Here is a 23,847-nt window from a genome sequence, read left to right on the forward strand (position 1 = left end):
TTTCCCCTCTAATGTCCTGAAGATGAAAGCCAACACACCTAGGATGTCCCAGCAGAAAGAAGATGGAAACACCTGGGTCCTTGATGGCTTCATCTCAGCTCCAGACCTCTTGTTAAGTCAATCCATAAATTCCCTTATTGTTTGAACTATTTTAATTGAGGTATACTTTACTCACAGCCTAAAGCATTTCAGTTGACATAGTTCTTGTCGAAGGTTGAAAAAGTACTCCAATCAAGGCTGATAAAGCTTGAAAAAAAAAAGCAAGAGACTCCCCATGTGGTATGACCGAAAAACTACTGAAACACACATCCCCTACCACTTCCCATTCTTTATCTAAAATTCCCACCAGTAGAGGCTTGGTGATGTAAGTTCATCACATGAACAAACTTTGACTTCCTTTATGTGTCAGGTTGTCAGATAAATATTTGGGACATACTCATGTTAAAAATGTATTTATCATTTATTTGAAATCCAAATTTAACTGAACATCCTGTGTTTTTATTTGCTAAATCTGGCAACCTTAACTACGTGTCACATCCTGTGGTAAGCTCTGGGTTTAAAACACCATTACCGGGCTTCCCTGGTGGCGCAGTGGTTGAGAGTCCTCCTGCCGATGCAGGGGACGCGGGTTCGTGCCCTGGTCCGGGAGGATCCCACGTTCTGCGGAGCGGCTGGGCCCGTGGGCCATGGCCGCTGAGCCTGCGCGTCCGGAGCCTGTGCTCCGCAACGAGAGAGGCCACAACAGTGAGAGGCCCGCGTACCGCAAAAAAAAAAAAAAAAAAAAAAAAAAACACCATTACCCATTTCAAGGAACTCATCTCTTTCGAAGACTGTAGGTGATTCTTCTGTTCACACTGGGTAGACACACGTGATTCTTCTGTGCACACATGCCTAAGAAACTCTCTGGTTCAACTCTACATTCTACAGACCAGGAAGCTGAAGCCCTAAGAGGTCACATGATTTGCCCAAAGGCACACAGCTGCTCCAGGGCAAAGGTGGAAATGGGTCCCACATTTCAGGGTTCTTTCCAGTGTACCTCTTTCCTGTGGCCCCTTCACCCCTGCTCCTGAAGCCTTTTTGTTTTAGGATGAAACGGGAGGCTAATATTGTTTGACTTGGTGGAGAGAGGGAGACTTATAATATAAATAATCTAATTTCCTTTGATGAGGAAGACAATTGCATTTTAGTCACTTTCTTTTTTTCTTCTTCTTTTCTTTGTTGGCCGCGTTTGCGCGGCATGCAGGATCTTAATTCCCTGACTAGGGATAGAACCCGCACCCCCTGCCGTGAAAGCACACAGTCTTAACCACTGGACCGCCAGGGAAGTCCCCTTGGTCACTTTCTTACATGGAAGAGTATTTTGAATAAGAGGAGAAATACACAATTGTGGAGCAAGAAAATTGTCTCCAAATCTACAGAAATACTTTCTTGAAAAGAAAATTTTCCAAATATTCTTTCATATAGGTAATATACATCTACACATATCTGTCGTGTGCACAGGTGTCATATGTACAGTTATATGTCATATATATAGCTAATTACAATAGATCATATAGGTGATATATAACTCAAAGCCACATCAAGACTTGTTGTAATTTGCAAATATCAATAAGGAAGGCTTTCCTTTATTACCCAGGTATCCTTAGCTAATATTTTGGTCGAGATTGCCAAGTACCCAGCCTCTGTAAGTGATGAACATGGTGACTCTCCAGTTGGGAAGTCATTATTCCTTCTGAAAATAGGCAGCATGGAATAAAGCTCTCTGGGTAGGCTGCTATATTATCACATTTCCTACTCATAGATCATCAGGGCGGAAGACTCAGAGTTTTTTCTAGAAACCTTTTACATCTAATCCAATTCTTTCATTGTGCGCTAGTCCAAATCATGGGATTCTGTCAGTGGAGAAGATGGAGACCACATTAAGTCAATTCTCTGTAGAAGATCTTAGATCTAGCATAGGTTGCTTGTAAATCTTCTTTTCTCATGTTTCTTATAAGCCAAATCCAATTATCCTAAATGCAAAGAATAAGGCAAATTTCACATTAAGAAACAATCTCAGAACATATACCTAGACTATTGGGCTGTACTAATAAAAACAAAAACAAACAAACAAAGAAAACTGAAATTCCAGAATAAATAGGATAAATTCAGTGGATCCTTGGAATTCCTTATAACGCACGTGACTCAAAATCTCAATTCTTTAGATATAGACATCCTCAATTAGTCTATGCAATTATCATGTATTAAGTCTTTTCAAGGTCTATCAAGTTGACTCTCCAAGTTGTGCATTCTTTCTCATGCAATGTCCACACATGACCATATCACAAATAACAGCTCTCTGTCTCAAGCTACCTTACCTCAGGCAGGGAAGGTCTTTGTGAAAACCAAAAGAAGCTCCTGTTTGAAAAAAGAGATTGCGCACTGCAGCTTCAATCTTCCCAATTATTCAGCTTTTTAAGAGTTCTCCCTTGCCCTACCTCCAAGCTACTGACATTTTGGCTGTTTCCAAAATTCAAATCTATTCTCCAAAGACAAGAGCCCACATTCATCTCATTGCATGCATTCTGTTATGCTTGTTGTTTTTGTTAAATGAATCACATTACCTTATAGTCTCACCTTGTGTAGATGAGAACATTATTCCATGATAAGAATTTCTGTAATGGAAATGTTAAAAGTATACCCTTGAGACTTCGACCTCCAGTATAGTGGATTCTGTCTTACCTGCTTGGACATGTTGTATTGAATTGAGGTCACAGTTATGCAAATAACATTCCAGAGATTTTTCTCCCACTGAAATAAAGGGGGCTGTTCAACCTTCTGTCTCTCCCATTGGTTAGGAACTCTGACTCCTGGACCTAGAGAGCTCTCCAGTCCTAGAATGAAGCTATTGTTAATCAAGTGACTTCTGTGAGGGCCTCAATCCTCTCTCCCACCTCCCTGCACCATTGCCTCTTAGTCAGCATGACTCAACACTTGACTAAGAATGTTCTACTTGAACTTTGATTGATTTCAGAAGAGTGGCATGTCTTAAATGTTGACCATTTACTGATTCACTGTGAAGACAGAATTCCTGAAAACCGTGAAATAAAGTTTGAAGCCAAAAATGTGACCCAAGAAAACTGTGTAAACATATTTTCTTAGAATCCTTGACATCTATGAACTTTTCTGTCAGATCTCAGCTCTAGATATTGGATTACTATGCACTAGTAAGTCTTTGGGAGTATTTCTTCTTCTTCTTTCCTAAAACTCCCTGGCCATTAGAAATTGGTCTCTTCCTTATCAAGCCTATCTATGTATATAAATTATGAAATAATTGTTGATGAATAGTCTACTATTTCATAGTTGTAAAGAGATCCCTAGTAGGCAATCATCTCAAACATTCCAAGTAGGACTGAGGACCAGACACAAGCTGTACTTACAGCTGATGTTATACATGTGTGTATTGGGGACAGTATTTCCAGGCATGATTCCGGCACCCACAGACCACTGTATTTCACTCTGAGCAGTGTGAGCTGCCAACTTGGGAGTGTTCTTTCTTTCTCAAGAGATTAAAGAGAGAGAGAGGTGTTTCGTTCTTTAAAATACTATGAGAGTGAGTGCAGGTATCCTCCAATTTTCAAAAGTTCTCTCTAAGCCACTTTGCTTTTACGAAAAACCTGCATTAGTACCTATTTTATCTAACAGAAAGAAATCTGAAGAGGATTTTCGCTTTTATGATAAAAGGTAAAAAGCAAAAATAGCATTCAGCGTTTGCTTTTTGGGGTTTTTTTAAATTAATTTTTTTAAATTTTTGGCTGCATTGGGTCTTCCTTGCTGGGCTTTCTCTACTGTGGGCTTTCTCTACTTGTGGCAAGCGGGGGCTACTCTTCGTTGTGGGCTGTACTTAAAAAACAAAAACAAAAAAACAAACAAAACCCCCTGAAATTCCAGAATAATTTCAGGGCTCTTATTGCGGTGGCTTCTCTTGTTGCGGAGCATGGGCTCTAGGCGCGTGGGCTTCAGTAGTTGTGTCGTGCGGGCTCAGTAGTTGTGGCGCACGGGCTTAGTTGCTCTGTGGCACGTGGGATCTTCCTGGACCAAGGATCGAACCTACGTGTCCCCTGCTTTGGCAGGCGGATTCTCAACTACTGCGCCACCAGGGAAGACCCCAGCGTTTGTTTTGCATTGAGACTTAGTAGAGGCATCTGTGCACCCAGAATAGGGAGAATGGCCCCGTCAAGCTCCTTCCCCAGAACCACACTCAGGATCTCAGCAAGCGGCCGCCATAGCTTTGAACTGTGTCTGTGAGCATCTGTGCTTTATCTCCATTTATTTTGTGCCTCCATTAGCAAGATGTGTCCAAAGGTAGTTGCTTCTTTGCTTTACAGCATCGTGGCTCGTGAAAGGGTCCATAGGAACTCTACTTTCTGATAGCTGGGGAAACCTGTGAAGGTGTACTGGAGGAAGTGGAGATGCATGGAGGGGATAAATGAGATGATAGGAAAGCAGAATAAACCAGAAAAGCCAGTGTTTGTTTAGCGTCAGTAAATGCTACTATGAGTGTCCCCAACAAAGAAGTCCTAGCTTTAAGTTCAGTTACTTCCTGTCATGATAGTTAATATGAATTAAAATAAGAATTAATAATCATTCGATTATTTGTTCTTATTACTACCTAAATTCCATCCATCTAAGTGTTCCGTTGCCAAAAGCAACCCCAAAGAGATGACAGGAGAAGCAGCCCTCTCTGAGTTAAACCTAAAATTATTTCCTCATTGTCATCCTACCCACTTCCTTTTGAAGCCAAGTTATCTAAACTCTTTTGGAATTCATTTATCTCACAAAGTGTTTAGGCAATTCAGTTGAGAACAAAAATATGTTTGGTTTTTTTTTGATAGAATTTCTCACTGACTTTTTGTTTCTAAGAGTGTATCCTTTCCATTTGCTTTAGTGTAATTATTTTCCTTATGGAGGTAATTGTTTTGAAATGAGGGCTAAATAACATTGTCTCTAGATATTATTGCTACCTTTAGCTGATATTCAGACAAGGAGGACAAACAGCTTTCTCAAAGATCGTGCTGTTATTATCACTAACTTCCATTTACTAATATCTTTCTTTAACTAATTAGTATTTAACTGGTGAATAAATGCCTCATTAAAACAATTCTGATAGGCTCATAATGCCATCTAGTGGTCAACGTTCAAAATATCATCCCACGGGCCATTTTCTTTCTACCCATCAAAATACGGTCATTATTCTTGAAGAAGTAGCTCCAGCTACTAACCAAGAACTATTGGTTGGTATCCCTGGACCCTCACACGAAGCCATGACAGCATTTCTAACATTGATGCAGTCTTAGGGAAAATTAACTTATCATCCTGTGTGCCTTGGGCTCTTAACCCATTTGGTGCGTGGAGCCACTGCCACTAGAAAAAAGGAGAGCTGCCCGAAGTGGTAATTCAATGCACTAGTGCATCCTCATTAACGGCATGCTAGGTAAGGATACAAGTATAATCACTCAGTTCTCTTGAATACCTGAAGTAATAAATTATATCTGTACAACATTTTTTTTCTTTTTTTTTTTACTGTATAAGAATTTTACAATTTTACCTAATCCTAACACTTACTTTGTGACTAGGATGGAAGTACTTATATTGCACTTGAGGGAACTAAAGTTAATGAACATTAAGTGACTTGATCAGAGCCAGGCGCCTACAAAATGCTCAAACTCAATCACGGGTTTTCAAAATCTCAGTGACTCGAGCCACCAGCACATGAAAAAGGCTGATAATTCAGGACAAAGGAGACCTTTTCTCAGAAATGCAGAAGACTGAATATATGCTTATCTATTAATGTGATTTACTACTTTAGAATGTATATAAGGAAAAATATATGGTTATCTCAATAGATGCTTAGAAAGCATTTGATACAATTCAACTCCCATTCTCGATAATAGTAGAAGTCCCAATAGATAGTAAAAGGATGCCACCATAGCTTGATAAAGATTACATAAAAGAATCCTATCACGGTCCTCACATATAATAGTGAAACCTTATAACTGTTTTCTAAATCTTGGCTTTTGAGTTTCGAGGATTTGGAAAAATACAATCAGAGCAATTTTTTTCCCTGAAGTGGGAGAATAAAAGCATCAAAGAAATAAGGTAAACGAGTTACATATCCATTGAGACAGAGCCTCTCACCATGCCAGAGAGGAAGGGGAGAGGAGAAGAGAAATAATAGAAGCTCTAGCAACATTTGAGGAATCCAGTGCCAGTGACCCTGGACTGCTCTCCATGGACCTTCCCAGGTAAGGGTTCTAAGACAAGGCCCCAGAACTCCCCCTGCTGCAAGAGGATTCAGAAGCACTTGAGGAGCAGTGCTTGGGTGGTGAAGGGCCTTCTGCAGCCCCACCTGGTTTCCTACTGCAGCCCAAGGGGAGTTTGGGAACAGTGGGATAATTTTAAATCTGCTTTTGCGGGATGCAGGTATAGCTAAGAAAGACACAGATCTGGAGAGGCCTCTCTGTCACTGACAGTGATCCTTCTGAATAAGGATCAGATGGAACTATGGATGTCTCAGGATGAAGACCCCCGATGCTTCCCCATAATGTAGTACCTGGCATTCCCTGAAGAACCTACAGACAATCCAGGAAAAAGTGTCAAGGAGACATGGAATTAAAAAAGAATACGTTTGTGCCGTAAGAAAAATTAGACCAATTAAGTTCAGTTATAGAAAAATTACATTGTACATGCATAGTTTATGGAGTGAGACTCATACTTGGTACTCATACATGTAAATGAACATGCAAATGAATAGATAAATCTCTGGAAAGACAAATGACCAGAGAGTAACAGAGGCAGGGCTGTCTCACATAATTGTGCAGGTACCATTCCCATTTTTATTCCATGTTATCTTATATTAATGAGAAATAGTATAATATAGAGGTTAAGAGTTCTAGCTCTGGAGACATTCTGGGCAAATTACTTCACCTCTGTGTACCCTGCTTTCCTTAAGCAAAATGAAGATAATAACATAAGCTACCTCATAGAGTTGTTTCAAGAATTTAAGAAGTACATCTAAAATTTTTTTAAATGCCTGACATAGAGTAAGCTCAACGATGTTAACCTTTATTATTTTGCATTTTGATGAAAATATATTTGAATGTTACTTATGTAAATTTTAATATGAAGTGATTTTATAATAAAACTGAAAAAAATGTAACAACCCAAAGCAGAATATTGAAGATACCAATTCAGATTCAAAGTAATATTTAGATGGTATCAAATAGATAGCCAGCCCTTACATTAAGAAGACAGGAGTATAACAATGATGATGTTCGATTTGCAGAGGTTAGAGAGAATTTTAAGAAGATCAGAAATTGGATTGAGTCTGGAAGATTACAAATGAGCTCTCTGTAAACTCTGCTTGCTTGGGACCCTCGTGTCAGTGTCTGTGGGTGGGTTGCTTTGTAAGGGCTCCTGGTGGCTTTCTTCTGTGTCTGTGTTCTCCCTTTCTCTCTCTCTCTCTCTCTCTCTCTCTCTTTCTCCAGGGGACATGCCTCCTATTTCATTTAACAACCTTCCTAAACTGGGCACGTGATAAGTGGGAAGGCCTTCATGAGTTACTTCAAACCTAATGAAATAATGTGGAATTTTGACCTTGTGAAATGATGTTTTAGCCTAACAAATCTTTACACCCTGGTTCTCATTCCTTCTGATTCTCTGGCTTTCTATGCTGGTTTAGAAGATATTCAGGTTCCCAGGACCTTGCTTTCTTTTGCTATTAGAGGTGATAACTTCAAGGTTATTCTGTTGTAATTATTCCAAAGTGGGAAAGCCTGAACAATAACCTCTAGTAAAGAGTGATGCAACAAGCCTCACACAGATGGCAGGGCTCACAAATTAAAATTATGTACAGAAAGGGAATGTTTGAATATAATTCTCTGTTCCTTGGGAAGAACAAAAAGAACCCACATAAAGTTACTCACATGGTTATGTTTGGAAAACAAAAACCAAGCCAAGTGGACACTATGCAGCTGCTTTAGTATTTAATATTGTATATAATATTATTTTAGTACATTAATAATGCTTGTTTATCGTAAAAAAATTTTTGTTTAGAAAATACAACTGAGAAAAAGTAATAGAAACCGTAATATGACCACTGTTAATGTATATTTTTCCAGACATTTTCTTATGCATAATTTTGCAAAAGAAAATGAAATTATATACAATTTATACACATACAATTTTATAGTCTCGTTTTTAGGCTGCTTTTACTTCAGATATGGTGAAGACCTTTCACACTTTATTATTTTTTAAAACTGCAGTGTATTCCATTAACCCTCTAAATAAATCTCCCCTTTCTAATAAATATTCAATTATTTCCAGGTTTGCATCCATATACAAAACACTGCATTACACATCTTTGTTCACACTTGTTAAAATATGTGCTTAAGATAGAGTCTTTAAAATTGGGATTACTGAGTCAATGGGACACACAGTTTTCTAACCTTTCTATTACCTAGAAAGGTTATACCAGTCTAAACTGCTGACAACACTGTCTGAGAGTAATTTCGTTGCTTTAGGAGCTTCTCTATGTAGAAATTATGTGTACTTCTTTGTGCCGCTTCCAAGATCTTGTCTGCTGGGATTCTGGCAGTGATACCAGAGTGAGCCAGTGATTCTTACTCTTGTGCATAAACCCAACCACCTATGAGTTTCCTCTCTTCCTTTCATTCTAAGAACAGACAACTTCAGCAAACTCCTAGCCTATGGAGAATCTCTAAGTGAAGTAGTGATCTGAGTCCAAAGATGGCCACCAGCAATTCGTCCTCTCATTCTGTGCACTTGCCTCACCTACGATACAAAGGCCGAGTCTCTTTCTCCTGCTCTTGTATCTGGGATAATCTTGTGACTTGCTTTGACCAATAGAATACGATAGAAGTACCATCATGACAGCTCTGGACCTAGGCTTTCAGACACTTGGCATCTTATACCTACTTTCTTAGAGCCTTTTTCACCACCATGTAGAGAGACCTGGCTCTCCTGATGGAGAAAGAAGGAGATATTGCAGCCTTGTGGACATCCCAGTTTTCCCTACCAAGACCGCAGACACATGGGCAAAGCTGTCTTTTATATTCCAGTGCTGGCCAAGCTCTCCTCTGAAATCAGCCTCATGTGTGATCCTCAGCAGACACCATGTAGATGAGGAAAACCGTCCAACTGAGCCTAGCCAAGCACAGAATTATGAGAAATAAGATAATATTGTTATTTTTAACCACTATGTTTTGGAGTGGTCGTTACACAGCAATAGGTAATTGAAACACCAGCTATCTGTAGTTTTTAAAGGCTAAGGACATGGCTTTCATGCACAGCTGTGGAAAAGACTGCTACCCGCCTCCTACCTTACTATATATTCCTTATTATTTTCTTAGAGACCTCTTGAGTTTTAGTTGGCTAGATGGCCATCCAGAATAAAAAGTATATTTCTCAGTCTTCCTTGTGTTCAGTGTGGGCAATGTGACTAAGTTCTAGCCAAGAGACATAAGCAGAATTATCAGATGAGACTTCCAAGAAGTTTCTTAGGTGTCTTTAAAGGGAGGGGACATTCTTCTCCCTCCTCCCATTTTTTTTTTTCTTTTTTCTGCTGGCTGGAATGCTGAAATAATGACTGAGGCTCAGGCACCCATGTTAGACCCTAAGGCACCGTAAAAATGTTGTAAAACAAAAAATAAAAATAATTTGGCCCTTGATGATGATCCACCTGCTGTGAAAGTTCTGGACTGCCTACATTCTGACTGTTTCTATGAGAGAGAAACAAACTTCTACTTTGTTTCAATCCATTGCAGTTCAAGGTTCTCTTGCTGGTTTCTACGTGTTGTCGAAAGGAATTCACAGAATTTTCCAAATTTAATGAAAGAAAACAAACAGATCCAAGTATTCCAGAGAATTTAAAAACAAACAAACAAAACCCACCAGAACCAGAACATGTCACAGTAAAAATGCTGAAAATCAAGGATAGAGAGGAAATCTTGAAGGCAGTGAGAGTGAAACATACGTATCAGCAGAATTCCCTTCAGAAACTATGCAAACCAGAAAATGGTAGAGTGACATCTTCAGAGTATTTAAAGAAAAAAATTGTCAACCCAGATTCTCTACCCAATGAATATATCTTTTGAAAATGAATAAAATAAAGACTTCTTCAGACAAACAAAAGCTACGAGAATTCATTGCCAAAGACTTGCACTGCAAGGGATGTTTAAGGAAGCTTTCTAGTTTGAAGGAATATGATACCAGATGGAAATGTGGTTCTACACAAAGAAGTAAAGATATCTAGATATGGTAAAAAGGAAGATAAATATAGAAGACACGTTTCTTTACTTTTAACCATTTTAAAAGATAATTGTCTAAAGCAAAAGTAGTAGCAATGTATTATGCACTGTGGAGTTTATAACATATATAGAAGTAACATGTATAACAAAGATAGCACAAAGATTTGAGGGAGGAAAGAAAAAGTATACCATTATAAGTTGTTACACTGTATGCAAAGTTGCATAGTATTTGAAAGCAGCCTCTGATAACTTAAGGATGTATATTGGAAATCCCAGAACAGCCACTAAAAAAATAAAACATGAACTATAAGTAATATAAGGTTCCACTATTGTAAATGGGATTGTTTTCCTAAGTTCCTTTTCAGATAGTTCGTTGTTAGTGTACAGAAACACAACCGAGTTTTGTATGTTGATTTTGGATCCTGTAACTCTACTGAATTCATTTATTACTTCTAATAGCTTTTTCTTATGGAGCCTTTAGGGTTTTCTATACATAAGATCATGCTGTCTACAAACAGGAACAATTTTACTTCTTCCTTTCCAATTTGGATTCCTTCCCTTCCCTCCCTCCCTCCCTCCCTTCCTTCCTTCCTTTCTTTTTTTTTTGCCTAATTGCTGTGGTACCTGTAGAGTAGATATACTTGCCTTCTTGATCTTAGAGAAAAAACTTTCTGTCTTTTACTGTGGAGTATAATGTTAGCTGTGGACTTTTCATTTATGGTCTTTATTATGTTGAGGTAATTTCTTTGTTGTTTTTTGAGCAGTTTTATCATAAAAGGGTGTTGAATTTTGTCAAATGTGTTTTCTGCATCTATTGACACAATCATATGCTTTATTCTGTTAATGTGGTATAGCATATTAATTGACTTTCATAGGTTGAAACATCCTTGGATCCCAGGGATAAATCCCTCTTGGTCATGGTGTATGATCTTTTTAATATGCTGTTAAATTTAGTTTGCTAATATTTTGTTAAGGATTATTGCATCTATATCTATCTATCTATCTATCTATCTATTCATCAAGGATGACCTGTAGTTCTCTTTTCTTGTGGTGTCTTTGTCTGGCTTGCGGGTAATGCTAGCCTCATAAAATGAGTTTGGAAGTGTTCCCTCTTCTTCATATTTCTGAACGAGTTTGAGAAGAACTGGTGTTAGTTTTTCTTTAAATGTTTGGTAGAATTCACCAGTGAAACTATCTGGTCCTGGGCTTTTCTTTGTTGGGAGGTTTTTGATTACTGATTCAATCTCCTACTAGTTATAAGTAAGTTCAGTCTTTCTATTTCTTTATGATTTTGTCTTGGTAGGTTGTATGTTTCTAAGAATTTATCCATTTTTTTCTGGGTTATCCAGTTTGTTGGTATACAATTGTTCATAGTAGTCTCTTACACCTTTTCTTTTTGGGTTGGTTGTAATGTCTCTTCTTTTATTACCAATTTTATTTATTTGAGTCTTCTCTTTTTTTCTTATTCTAACTCAGGGTTTGTCAATTTTGTTTACTTAAAACTCAATTTCATTGTTTTTTTTCTATTGTTTTTCTATTTTCTATTTTATTTATTTCTGCTCTAATCTTTGTTATTTCTTTCCTTTTACTAACTTTGGACCTAGTTTGTTCTTTTCCTAGTTCCTTGAGTTGTAAAGTTAGGTTGTTTATTTGAGATCATTCCTCTTTTTTAATGCAGGCATTTGAACTTCCCTCTTAGTACTGCTTTTGCTGCGTCACACAAGTTTTGGTATGTTGTGCTTTTGTTTTTGTTTGTCTCAAGGTATTTTCTAATTTCCTTTTGATTTCTTCTTCGATCGAATGGCTGTTCAACAGTGCATTGTTTAATTTCTACATATTTGTGAATTTTCCAATGGTCCTTCTGTTACTGATTTCTAGTTTCATACCGTTATGGTCAGAAAACATACTTAGTATGATTTCAACCTTTTTAAATTTGTTAAGACTTGTTTTGTGACCTAATATGTGATCTATCCTGGAGAAAGATCCAGGTGCACTTAAGAAGAATGTGTACTCCCCTGCTGCTGGGTGGGATGTTCTGTACATCTGTACATGTCTGTTAGGTTCATTTGGTCTATAGTGTCATTTGAGTCCTCTGTTTCCTGTTCTGGGTGTTCTGTTCATTATTGAAAGTGGGGTATTGAAGTCTATTATTATTTTATTGCTCTCTATTTCTCCCTTCAGTTCCATCAGCATTTGCTTTATATATTTAGATGTTCTTATGTTAGATGCATTTACATTTATAATTGTTATGGCTTCCTGGTGGATTGACACTTTTATCATTATAAAATGTCCTTCTTTGTCTCTTGCAACAGTTTTTAACTTAAAGTCTCCTTTGTCTGATATAAGTATAGCCACCTACACACTCTTTTGGTTACCATTTGCATGGAATATCTTTTTTCATGCCTTCACTGTCAGTTAGTGTGTGTCCTTAAATCTAAAGTGATGTTCTCGTAGTCCGCATATTCTTGGGTCTTATTTTTTTAGCCATTCAGCCACTCTATATATTTTGATGGAACTTTTAACTCATTTACTTTAAAGTAGTTATTGATAGGAAAGGATATACAATTGCCATTTTGTTAGTTGTTTTCTGTTAGTCTTGTTGTTCTTTTTTTCTGTCTCTCCTCTTGTTGTCTTCTTTTTGGTTTTGTCATTTTTTTGTATTGATATGTTTTGATTCTTTTTTCTTTTCTGCAACTTCTATATAGGTATTTTGTATGTGTATGGGGGGGCTTATATAAAATATCTCATAGCTATTACAGTTTATTTTAAGCTGATAACAACTTAAGTTCAATCACATGCAAAACTTCTAAACTTTAATGACTCCTCCCCCCAACACACACACTTTATGTTACTGTTGTCACAATTTACATTTTCTGATTTCTCACCAAGGAAATCTGTCCATAAGCTATTGCTGAATTGTGTTTATGGGAGAAAGGAGGGTCCAGGGCTTCCTACTCAGCCATCTTGCTGATGTTACTGCAACTCAATTCTCATCTTTATGCAAGTATTTATTATTTACTTTCTCCTAACCTGTATAATATGACTATAGTTTTCTTGGAACATTCTGGTATTTAATATAGCACAATACAATTTTTAAGGCAGCATATTAGCTATTAAATTTGCTGCAAATACATCTAAATGTGTAAACCCAAACAACTGGAAGGAAAGAAAAGTAGTGAAGTAAGACAATCTGTACATGATATAAATTAAGGAGTCTTGATAACAGATGAAGGCTTGTGAAGGTCCTCTTTAGGTTCTTCAGGGTCTTAGACAGTGATGTGTTGATTACTATTTAACGATCAGTGCTCCAGAATTGGTTGAACAAATCCTGATTTGGAATGTTTGCTGAATGCTGCGGTGTAAATCCTCCCACCTAGGCTGATTCAAACTACCAGCATGATGTCATTGAATGAGGAGCTTGGAAGAGATGTGAAGGTATGTGTACAACTCACTCTTAAGAACTAGCAGAAGCCACCTTCAGCACATTTTAACCCCACCGGCCTCTTTTTTTTCCTTTTACTCTCTGATTCAACCAAGTAGAAATATATTTCTTTGTGCAAAAGTCTTGCTCTTAATATGTAATCATTACTTAAGTTTTTGTGTATGCATTTACACTGTATATTTTTCTACTTATTAACAATAGACAAAACTTTTTAAAGAACATATAATAGTTTGCAAAATCGAATTCATGTATTAATGTGCATCTAACCTATATTTCTCTAGATGTTTATTTGTCTATATAGGTCATGATAAAAGTTTTATGACAAAAATATTTGCGTATAAAAGGATATTAATTTTAAAATTCTAAAATTCCTCAGAAAATATTTATTAATGCCTATCAGCATATAGTAATCCATGGGATCGAAGGAGAACAGAAAAGAAGGATTCATCTATGCTCACCTTGGGTGAAATTAACATGATCTGAAAGGTGAATCATGGAGAAAATGTTTGTACCATCCTCTGGGCTCCATGTGTATCCTTAACCATATAATGAAAAGTTATTTTAGAATTATCTGTGTCTTTATTCCTCCTCTTCCCCTCCCTATGGTCCTGCTGTAAAACTTAGCAGTATAGCTAAGTAGAGACACATTATTTTTTATTAAAGTTAATTCATAATTTTACTTACAAAAGTAAAGGCAAAATTGAGAAATGAGATGCTAAAGATTACATATTTATACATAAAGTATGAGAATATAGTCAGCTTATAAATTCAGCTGGTGTTAGAGTAATAAGGGCTAATAAGCAGGAATGAGACTGGGTCATTTGCAGAGACGTGGATGGACCTAGAGACTGTCCTATGGGGGAAGTAAGCCAGACAGAGGAAGACAAGTACCGTATATTAATGCGTATATGTGGAGTCTAGAAAAATGCTGCAGATGAACCAGTGTGCAAGGCAGAAACAGAGACAAGACATAGAGAACAAACGTGTGGACACCAAGGGGGGAAAGCGGCAGGGGCAGTGGTGCTGGTGGTGGGATGAACTGGGAGATTGGGATTGACATGTATACACCAATAGGTATAAAACTGATAACTAATAAGAACCTGCTGTATAAAAAATAAATAAATAAAGTAAAAAAAAAAGAAGGGCTAATACATTCCCATTTCTCTCCTGTTAGAGGCACTACCATGGAAATTTTAGAAAAGGATTGCAGTAGTGAAACACACATTGTTCTACTGCAAATGTTCCATGTTGTATTTAAGAAATATGCCATTGTAGATACCCAGTGTACCAGTAGATCTCTCTTACTGTTTGCTTTCTTTGAAGTTTGTATTAGTGCTTTTGTTTCATTTCATTTTCTGTAGTTGAAGCCTTTGGTGATGTCTGGAGGACTGCACCTGAAGTCATTTTGTAGAAATAAAACTGTCCTGTAGAAGATCTGCTCTTCCTTTTCCTGTCTTAATATTTCCTATCATCTTTCCTGTATTAGGACAAGAAAACATCAGTCCAATGAGGTCAACGGGTGTGTTCAAGGTCACAGACCCAAATCAGTAGCACAGTGGTGACTACAAGGCAGTACTTTGGATATTCAGAAAGAAAGGGTTTGCCATCATCCTATCGCTGAACTCGGGGTGAGGTCCCAGTCTAGGTGGGTGAGTGAGTGACTGTGATGGGGCCAAGTATTTTAACATGTTCGGGCCTCAGTTTCCTCATGTATAAAAAGTGGAAAGGACATGGACTACATCATTTGTTTTCAAACTTGGGTGGTGTCTCAGTGACCTCCACCAGAAATGAGGGAAGAAGGAGTTCAAAAGGCTTTACTCCCAATTCAGTCACAGTGGTTCTCCTTTTAACTGTGGTATGTATTGAGGTCATAGATTTTTATTAAAAGAAGAATTGCATATACATAAACATCCATGTATGTGTATGTATATATACTGGACCATTATATATCTTAAATTCCATGATAGTTATTTTTTCTCTATATTTATTGTTGAAATTACGAAGCTTGCTTGCATTTGCTTTTAGAAGGACTTTAAATCCTGCTAATAGTAATAACTTTGATGACTACAGGAGTATAATATAATATTTGATGTGAAAGACAAGGAAAAACAATGTTGGCATGTCAGTGGTAGAAAAAAAAGGCATCATTAACCTATATGTATGTCATTATTAAAACCTGCAACAGAAGTGATAACGGAATTTTGAATAAATGACTCAAGGAATTTCCTTCATTTAAAATAAAGCACCCTCCCCCCAAGTAAATAAAATAACATAAAAATAAATAATGTGTGCCAACCACAGCAATCATTGTGTTGCAGCCCTCCTCCATTCCTGTTAAACCCTTTTCAGACCTCATGGCTGTAAGTGGAACACGCAATTGAGGAGAATTTAACTCCCTTTAGAGCTCACCTCTAGCACGATGAAGGAGCAAGGTCCACAGGATTCTCCTTCAAGAGCTAGACAAACCAAGGAACGTTCTCCAGGGTTTTAAATTTATTTCATAGGTTGTTTTCTCCTTTTTCCCTCTGCAAAGGTTTTTGTGAATTTAAAAAGTTACTGTTTCTCTACTGGATTGTATTCAATTTTAATCTTTTGAGACCAACTGTCCCTGTACATGAAACAAAAAAATCTTAACAAAAGCTTTTATGTCTTTCTATATTTAATATAGTCTATGACAAATTAAAGTGGGACATTTCTTTCTCTACTTGGAATGTTTTCATCTAATACATAGACTATTCGTAGACCTGTCTCTGGAATCTTTTTTGCCTTCACTAATGACATTTTATATGCCAGCCAATTCACATTAACGTAAACAGCAGGAATGAATCCCTCTGTCATCCATCTCTTAATTATTTTGTTCTGACTACTTAAATCATTCCGGTTACTTATAATACATGTCAGAAGCAATTTTTTAGATCTAGGAAGAAATTAATGGTTAATATTATTATGAGTATAATCTGTAAACCCTGGACACTATTTTAAAGAAAAGAGCCAACAAACACCCTGCAAAAATGTAAAAGACAAAGGCCGCATAGGGTGTTCATATTACTAAAAACATCATTACTCTTACAAAATATACTCTAGGACAATGACTGGGACATTATGATGTAATTGCACCAATAATTAATACTAGGCCACAACAGTGAGAGGCCCGCGTACCACACACACACACACACACACAAAATTAATACTAAAGTACTCTTGCTGAGATACAAAATTAATTTGGAGACGTCTGGAACCATAGATCTCACATCTAGAAATGAGCTTAGAGTCCATTGAACCAACTCCCTGTTATTACAGCTGATTTTACAGCTGAGGAAACTGAAAACCAGAGAGGCAACTTTCAAGGTCATCCAGAAATTTACTGGTAGATCTGGGGCAAGGATCCAGGAATATGTTTTGGCTCAAAAGTACTCATGAAAATGAGTAAGAATGACCCAGGGTTTGTACTACTTAATAGCTGTGGGAGGAAGGGCAGTTTACTTGACCTTTGTGAGCTTTACTTTCCAATCAGAAGAATGGGCGTAATTATCACTGCCTCCCAGTGTTGATGTGAGGATCATTTGAAGTAATTATACAGGAGCGTAACTACTGGAACACTCACACATATTTTGGTATCCAAAATGGAGCTGTTGTTAATGAGCCCTGCAAGAAACCAGAGTATAACGGTGCCCCTATTGGGGAGCACTTTACTTCTGACCAAAATTAAAAACGACGGATATGGATACCCCTCCGTTCCTCGGGATGCCTTAAAAGCAGGAGATTGGTTCTTACAAATCAATGCTTACTCTAGCTCTGACTCTAACTTTAACAGCTGTTTCATCTCTCCTAAATAGAACTAGCTGTACCACTGAAACCTGAGTATATTCCCTGGGACTGATGGTTTTTTTCCTAAAGCGATAAAGGAGCTTATTGGATAAAGGTTAATTGCTAACTGTGGTGTGCTAATGATACCATATTGATGAAATTACGGCTCACTGATAGAAAAAAGGCTCCCAAAGCACTGGAAGCTGGAGGGAAGTTCTAAACAATAGTTATTGACTTGTTTCTCTGAGGGCCGCTAAGTAGCACCAATGACTCAGAAGAATAAAAATGATCCACAGAGTTTCCATTCTTTTATAATTCATTTCTTTGCTTCCAATGTTCTACTTGCCAATAGCCAATTATAATTTTAATAATTATGTGTCTCAAAATCAGCAGTTGATACCTTGGAGAAAGAAATACTACAAAATAATTTATTCCCTTTCATCTCCTTTGTTGAGAGTGTGTTATAAAGCGTAATAATCAGACAACAGATCCTAAACCTCATGGCTTTCAGACAAGTGAAGCACTAAAAGAGTGGTGGATTGAAAGTATTTGAAATCAGTTAACTTTAGAAAATGCCCCACGACCCTTAATTCCCAAGTTAGGCTTTATTCTTGCTTGGATTTGGCCCTAGAATTTATCTCCACAGTTTGTTCCATCTTCAGTAGATCAACCCCTACTCACTCTCAACACCATTTTCATTATCATTAGCTTATATTGACTGAGGGCCTCGAACCAGGCTCTGTTAAATTCTATATGTGTCATTTAATTATCATATCCACCCTAGGAGCTTAGTATTACTGTCTCCATTTGATAGTTGAGGAAACTGGAAGTCAGGGAGGTTGTAAGTTCACAGAGTTGTGATACCAAGCAGGGCCCTGTGGGGCTCCTGGGCACAAAAGCCTTTCTGCATCCCGCATTTCTTGATTACAGGAGATAAGCTTCGTTCAGCCTCCCTGACCTTCCCTCAGTTCCAATGGGCAGATTCAAGCACCTGTTAATTAGGGAAGGGAGCGGATGCAGAGACAAGGGAGGAACAGTCAAAAGAAACAATAGTGCAGCCTTGGGGCAGGTTCCTGGTTCCCCCTCAAGGGATACACACAACAATATCTTTGAGCTGTTTTGCAGATACTGAAACCACCCCCCCCACCCCCGTGGGAGAAGTTAACTGTGTGCTGCCCACAAGCACGGAGACCCCAGATGGGTTGGAACCAGAAGGTTGAGGATGCCGACTCCCACTTAGCTCACCACCAGCCAATCAGAAGAACGTAGGAGCTGATCATGCCCTCTTTGAACCATTACTATGAAACTCCTCACTACCCTCTCCAAGGGGGGACACACAGTTTTGAGGGCATTGGCCTTCTGTGGCCCCCTCGGCCTGGCAAAGCAATAAAGCTATTCTTTTCTACTTCACCCAAAACTCTGTCTCTGAGATTTAATTTGGTGTCAGGGTACAGAGGCCGGGTTCGGCTTCAGTTGGTGATGTCAGAGCTGGAACAGGACTTCTGCATCCATGCACATGACCCAGGGCTGCAGTGTGAAAAACATTCTTCCTTTCCTCTTGCCCAGATCCTTTCCCAGGGACCTAAGGTTTTTCAGACTAAGACTTTCATTTTTCTGTGAAACTCGTTCAGTCCAACAGAAAGATCCTTACCAAGTTCTCTGCATGGTTTTAGTACATATTTTAATCTACCCAATTATTTCAGTGTTTGGTACAAACTTAGCTTATATATTACCTAAGTTTGCTCACTTACACCTAGAAATATGCTAAAGGATAAATGAGGAAAGAGCAATGATTTATAAGATCAAAGAGGGAGGAATAATTAGTTATAATCTGAGGGACTCACACAAAGGAGATGAGCTTTAAGCTTCAGATATATATATATATTTATATATACATTTAAACTTATATATATTATATATATATATTTAAGCTTCAGATATATATAGATAGATAGATAGATAGATCTCCAAAGGGGTCCAAATCTATTCTGTAGTCTAACTCCCAAGCTCCAGAATTGAAAGATATCAGCAATTATCATTCTGCTAATAAAAGGTTTTTTTTAATTATCTGAATATTCCCAATAAACAAGCCAAAAACGTTTATGACAGATTAATGGAGAGGTCATTGTAAAAGGAGCCAAGCTTCATCAATTTATTTTAGATCTGAGACTTCAACAGTTTAGGGAATCAGGGATACAATCTGTGGCAATGACTGGATCAGAAAGAACAGAAAACAAAAGGCACAGTTCTTGAGCATATAGCATTTCACACCATAGAGCTCTGCCATCGTGAAATTAGGAAAGTACATAATTAAGTCATATACACACCCGTCATATGCACAAACTATGTTACGCATTCTTTAGTGAGTGTTCATAAGAGTTCTCCTCCAGTCCCTCATAGCACAGGTGAGAAGAAAACAGTGGCTGCAGTCATGAAAACACAGACTTCCCAAGCTAGACAAGACTTTATTTTCAATCTAGGTTAATGCCATTCTCATTATATGATGAACACAAGATCCAGTGAGGTCCAGTGATGGTACAAGACCTCACAGCCACTTAGTGGTTCAGCCAGTACTGCAGCAACTAATCTTTTGGGTTCTGATTCACTGCCCTTTCAGCCTCACCTTGTTTTTCTCCATCACCTTGTGTCCTCTTGTAGTTCAGGATGGCCATCTGAAACCATGTCATCTCTTCCTCCCCAAGGGGTTATCTAAGTAGGAGATCATAGAGGAGCACAACTCTGTTTACATCATGCATCAATTTTACTCACGTTTATATTGCTACTTTACGTTCACAAAAAAACAAAACAAACAAACAAAAAACCCCACACATCTCTCAAAATGATCTCTGCTTGCAGAGACAAAGAGACCTTTCTAGTGAGTTTCCATAGAAACAGTTTCTGAAAGCAAAAAATATGACTCAGTTTTGGCTGTGGAGCTACATGTGTCCTCTTACTTCTTACTGGGGTGTCTGGATCTCTAGGGGCTCTTATACATGCCCTCTTCCTGGAGTTTCGGGTGTCAGTTACTGTCACTCTCCGCTTGCTCCTACTTGCATCACATAGCAGGTCCTTCAGCATGAAATTAGCAGGAGTGTAATCAGAGGAGATTTGAGACTCCTCTTCTCCGCCTAGCAATGAAGAAGCCCATGTGAGACCCCTAATAACCTTATTTTGCTGAATTATGAGCTGAACTTCTTTAATTGACTCTTACATTGTTCCCCAATTAAAGAAACCTCTCACTAGCTAAGACTTACTGGTCCCTAAGGCTGTGTACTGGCTTTATTGTGCATTTCTGGGGCATTTCTGGGTACCTTGGGTCACCACTGTACTTCCCCTAAAGCAACATTTCTTAGAAAAATGGGACAGCTGAGGTATTTGTTAGAAAAGCAGACTCCTAGAGCCCACCCAGGCCTACCAAATCAAACGTTGCATTTTTTCCAAGTTCCTCGGGTAATTCTAATGTGACCTAAATTCTGAGATCCTCTGCTCCAAAGATAGCAAGTGGAGAATTGGGGCAAATTCTGTCAGGAAGCAGATGCTCTAAAAGCTCGCTACATCAGCATCACCTGAGAGCTTGTAAGAAACGCAGAAGCTCCATCCCCACCCCAAGCCTAACCAACTAGAATCTGCATTTTAACAAGATCCCTCGTTAAAGTCTGTATCTTAACAAGATCTCTGCACAATAAAAATTGAGAAGCACTGCTCTAAGAGATTTTGCCTGAAATTCATTTCTCTTGCTGAAATCCCTTGGATAATTGCCAGTATCTTCCCTTGCCTTTTATGAGTTACTTAGAGCTTTAGGCAAAAGCTGTCTTTCATAAGAGGATTTCAAGAGATGCCAGGTTCCCCAGGGCAGCCCGAGGCACTTCTGTTTTGAGGCAAATTCTCAGAGCTCTGGCTACAAAGAAGATAGCCTCCAGCCATTGCAGACAGGCCTCCAGGAAAGTGAGTTTGCCTGGGGAAAGGCCAAGCAATAACTTCTTTGCCCAACATCCTTGAATCTGGTTGAAGGTTAAAGAGGTAAAGCTCTACTCTTGTGTTTATTTCCCTGTTTAACTCACTGAAAATCTTGAGTAGATTTCAAATATTAATCCCAATTAAAGGGGTCATATACAGGTCTAAGATGTCCACAGTGCTGGCAACACAGCTTATCCAGGCCTGATTCTCCTGTTAAATTGCAATTTCACTTTATTCTCCAGTGAGATCAGTTATTAACCAACTTGGCCAACTTCTTTTTACTATACCTATTTTCCACGCTGTGGGGGAAATGACTGGTCTTCAGGTCAGGAATCCTTTCTTATGTATTGGTTATATTGTGAGGCCTTGAGCAAACAACTTAAGCTTTCTAGGTTTTTTCCTTTCTTTACTTACAAAATCTGGGTGATAGTGCTTAACGCAAACTGTCCGGTGTTAGGGTTTTATTTATTCTTTTCTTTTTTAGGATAAAGGGAAAATCTTTTTGCAAGTATATTTTACAGCTGTATGGTGTTTCACAAATGTGTTTTTTTTTTTAAATGCCAAATTGATGAACTTCAAGTCACAGCTCACAGATTTCTATTCTTTTTCAAATATTCCTGGACCCCCTGCTTTTCTCCCTCTTGTGATCCACTAATATGAAATGTAGATCTACACTGATACCTGCGATGCCTGCCAGACACCACCTTGCACCCTCCATTTGCTGTCCTTTATCTTTCATCTTCCAACCAGACTTCTGTAATGCAACCCCGTTTATGCCAACTCAGTCACTGACAGTACGTTTTGCAAATGAGATCCTTTGGGATGCTAGATCAGATACTCCCCTGAAGTCTAGACACCTTCCAGGGAGCCTACTGCATTCATTATTCATGCACGGGTTTGTCATTTAGTCACCCAAGAGTTTTTAGGATAAAAGCCTTGCCTTTTCACTCCCTTTAGATGGTATAGATTAACAAATCAGAGTAATTCCTGACACTGGCATAGTGCTTTGTATTTTGAACTGGACTTAACAGGCAAGATCTCATTTTGACTTTCATTTTAGAAAATCCATAAGATCTACAGGGTAGGGATGTTTGAACCTATTATAGAACCCAAAAACAACTTGCCCGGAAGTCACTAGCTAGTAAATGACAGATGTGCGTCAAACCCAAATCTACAAGCTCTTACCATAACCCTGGGTGTCTTACAGCATGAATGAGGGTCAGGGTGAATTTGCAAAGCAGAAAGTAGAGTGGAAATAGGGACCCTCAGCCCTCAATATCAATTCTTTCCAAATGTTCTCTCTCTCCCCTGGGCTCCCAGAATGCTATTTTTATATTTTCATTTTTGTACTTACCACATTTTGTAATCTCTTTTTATGAACCTTTCTTTACTCGTGTAAGAACTCCTGGAGGGAAGAAAACATAGCTTCTTTATATTTGTAGCTCCAGAACCTAGCACAATATCTGGCACTTAGTTTCATGTAGTACATGTTTGTTGGATGAATTTCAAGACTTCGTGTAGATGCATTGAAAACCAAACCAAAGACACTATGCATTATGTTACTGTGCTCAAATACAGGAAGCCCAACTTAGAAAATCCATCCAAATCCATCTTGGTCCGCTGTAATGTTAGACCTGTAGCTTTGACACCAAACACCGCCCTAGTCATTAGAAACGTATCTAAACATTAAATTACAGAGGCTAAGAACACAGGTGAACCCAGACTACCTGGATTTGAACCCTGGCTCCATTAGCTGTGTGTGCTTGAGTAAGTTACCTTGCGTCTCTGTGCTCTGTTTCCTTATGTGTAAAATGAGGGGAAATGATTTTACTTACTTTTTGAGATTGGGAGGATTAAATGATTTCGTATCTATAGTGCTATTAAGCATTTATTAGTAAGTATCATTAGAGCCACCATTTCCCATTTCATTTTGATATTAGGGACAACAACTTCCAAACTGGAATATTAATATTATATGTTGGATAATATCAACTTTATCTCTGTTCTTATCCCAATGTCATCAAATGATGCCAAAGTTGTATGTGTAAGCATAGCTGATTCTCTTTGCTGTACAGTAGAAACTAACACAACATTGTAAAGCAACTATACTCCCATAAAAATTTTTTTAAAAAAAAGGCCAAATCATCAAATAATTTCACTTATCTATCCAAACACTATACAAGTGTTTATTTAGCACCTACTCTTTACCTGGCACTATTCTGGGCTCTAGAATTACATTGTTCAATACAGTGTTTGGCTATATAAATTTACATTTAAATTAAACAAAATTAAATAAAATTAAAAATTCAGTTCTTCAGTTGCACTGGCCACATT

At 38.0% G+C, this 23,847-nt stretch overlaps 1 protein-coding gene across 17 annotated transcripts in view; it reads right to left on the minus strand.

The window, feature by feature from the left end:
- Window positions 1-23,847, minus strand: part of FUT10 (fucosyltransferase 10) — a 362,801-nt gene that overhangs the window by 90,550 nt on the left and 248,404 nt on the right. For 13 of the 17 annotated variants that reach the window (XR_011377117.1, XR_011377116.1, XR_011377115.1 and 10 more), the window contains 3 exons: window positions 22,868-22,918; window positions 20,180-20,265; window positions 236-2,012 (listed from right to left, as the gene is read on the minus strand). The gene's annotated coding sequence lies outside the window, so the exon portion shown is untranslated. Of the gene's footprint in view, window positions 1-235; window positions 2,013-2,357; window positions 2,398-20,179; window positions 20,685-22,867; window positions 22,919-23,847 lie in introns of those variants that run through there. The other 4 variants (XR_011377107.1, XR_011377109.1, XR_011377111.1 and 1 more) reach the window with 4 other exon arrangements.

Source organism: Globicephala melas, chromosome 21 (assembly GCF_963455315.2).
Source record: "Globicephala melas chromosome 21, mGloMel1.2, whole genome shotgun sequence".
In the NCBI taxonomy this organism is placed as follows: Eukaryota; Metazoa; Chordata; class Mammalia; order Artiodactyla; family Delphinidae; genus Globicephala; species Globicephala melas.